At 63.8% G+C, this 2,500-nt stretch overlaps 1 pseudogene; it reads right to left on the bottom strand.

The window, feature by feature from the left end:
* LOC124729386 overlaps positions 1-2,500 on the bottom strand; it is a 7,376-nt pseudogene that overhangs the window by 2,671 nt on the left and 2,205 nt on the right.

Genomic DNA, 2,500 nt, shown 5'->3' with positions numbered 1-2,500 from the left:
TGAGGGCCAGCCCGTGGTACAGGCCAGGGAGAAGTACGTTGGTGAGAGCGTGGAGGCGCTGTTGCGGCTTCAGCGGAGCTCGGGAGATGACGTCAAGCTGCTCCACCAGGTGGCTACGTGGATTGAAGACACAGCGACCCGCCGTGGAAAATTGCAGCCCCAGGTACCGGAAGGTTTCACCCACACGCAGGGCAGGCATGGTGGTATTGCCTGCTGTGAAGGTGACATTGCTGTCCACCTTCACCTTCTTCTCGCGCCCTGACGCGACTAAGGCGAGGGTGAAACACTTCCGGGCGTTGATCTGCAGCCCCAGGTGGGCGAGGGCTGCGGTAGCTGCGTCGATGAGGGACTGCAAGCCCCTCGGGGTCGCTGCAAACAGCAAGACGTCATCTGCAAAGGCCGCAGCGTTGACTCTGCGACCGAGGATCCGAGCTCCGATGTGGGAGGGCAGTTGGCCTAAAACGTAGTCCACCGCAAAGTTGAACAGGAGGGGGGAGAGGGGATCGCCCTGGCGAACGCCCCGTGCTGGCTGCACAGACACGCCCACGCCGGCGCCGTCCGCTATCACTGTCGTGCTGCCCTCGTAGCACCGCTCGACATACTCGACAAAGCAATCCGGCAGGCCATGCGCCTTCAGCACGGGGCGAAGGGCAGCATGATCTACCGAATCGAATGCCTTAGATACGTCGATCGATGCCACAAAGACAGAGCGGCAGGAGCGAACTGCGTCGGTGAGAGCAGTGTCCAAGATGAAGGTATTTTCCAACATCCCATCCCGAGGGATGAATGCCCGCTGACGTTCGTCCACAGCACATGCGCGCATCAGGCGTGACGCGAGAACCTTGTGAAAGGTCCGCGCCAACACCGAGCAGACCGTAATGGGGCGAAAGTCAGCGGGGGATGTTGGTGCAGCCGTTTTCGGGAGAAGGGACGTCCGCGCGCGAAGCAGGCGTTCCGGAAGGGCGCGGGCCAGAAGGAAGAGATTCATCACTTTCACCAGGACTTCGTGCGGCAGGCGCCGCAACTCCGCTGGGGTAAGGCCGTCCGGCCCGGCTGCTGATCCCCTGGGCGGCAACGCGGCGGCGACCTCCTCATGTGTGACCGGCCCCCATATGCACTCGAGAGCGACAGGCTCTGAGTGCGGGAGGAGGCGGTCACGAATGAAGCCCGCGGTGGAGATGGGCTTCTTGGTGAAGAGGTCCGCCCAGAAGTCCAGCAGACCAGGGATGGCAGGTGGCGGCTGGAGCAGGGTGCCATCCAAAAGGCCGCGCACGCAACGTGCACGCGACCGTCGGAAGGCATCCTGCGTTCTCGCGTACTCCCAGCGGCGCCGCTTGCGCTTCTGCGTCGGCGGCGCAGCAGGCGGCCGCTTCGATGGTTGGCGCGGCCGCTGTGTCCTGGTGATCGATCTCTCCCCTCTGGACCCGACCGACGCAAGGGCATCCGGGAGCATGCCCAGGATGACATCGGGCGGCGTGCCCCGCCCCAGACCTATGACACGATCCAGGGCAGAGAAACGCTGGGCGGAAGCGGGTAGCCCCGCCAGATGCTCCCAGATGGCGGCGTCAGTCGGCCCCTCCGGCGGCGGCCCGGTGGTGTCGGCCGCGAAGTCCTCGGCTGCGTCGACGGGCGGCGCAGCGGCCTCGCCCGCGTCAGACAGCGGGCTCGCTGCTCCCCGGCGGGACGCCGGCTCTTCCCCCCGACCGATCTCAAGCGCCTCCATGAATTGGCGGACAAGCTGCTTGTGGGCAGCTTGCCGCCGTCGGCACTTGATTGCCTCAAGCGTTCGGTCGGGGAACATCCTGATGAGTTCTTGATTTACAAAGAAGAGTCATAGTTACTCCCGCCGTTTACCCGCGCTTGCTTGAATTTCTTCACGTTGACATTCAGAGCACTGGGCAGAAATCACATTGCGTCAACACCCGCTAGGGCCATCGCAATGCTTTGTTTTAATTAGACAGTCGGATTCCCCCAGTCCGTGCCAGTTCTGAGTTGATCGTTGAATGGCGGCCGAAGAGAATCCGCGCACCCGCGCGCCCCCGGAGGAGCACGCTAAGGCGGACGCGGCCTCGCAGCAAGGAAGATCCGTGGGAGGCCAAGGCACGGGACCGAGCTCGGATCCTGCACGCAGGTTGAAGCACCGGGGCGCGAACGCCGCGCAGGCGCGCGCATCCTGCACCGCCGACCAGCACGAGGCCGACCAACGGCGAGAGCAGACCACGCCCGCGCTAAACGCCCGCACTTACCGGCACCCCTACGGCACTCACCTCGCCCAGGCCCGGCACGTTAGCGCTGACCCACTTCCCGACCAAGCCCGACACGCCCCGATCCTCAGAGCCAATCCTTATCCCGAAGTTACGGATCCAATTTGCCGACTTCCCTTACCTACATTATTCTATCGACTAGAGGCTCTTCACCTTGGAGACCTGCTGCGGATATGGGTACGAACCGGCGCGACACCTCCACGTGGCCCTCTCCCGGATTTTCAAGGTCCGAGGGG

This window comes from Schistocerca piceifrons, unplaced genomic scaffold (genome assembly GCF_021461385.2).
Source record: "Schistocerca piceifrons isolate TAMUIC-IGC-003096 unplaced genomic scaffold, iqSchPice1.1 HiC_scaffold_1206, whole genome shotgun sequence".
Taxonomy (NCBI): domain Eukaryota; kingdom Metazoa; phylum Arthropoda; class Insecta; order Orthoptera; family Acrididae; genus Schistocerca; species Schistocerca piceifrons.
The sequence above is the reverse complement of the archived record's forward strand: the minus strand, read 5'-3'. Positions and strand labels throughout refer to the sequence as shown.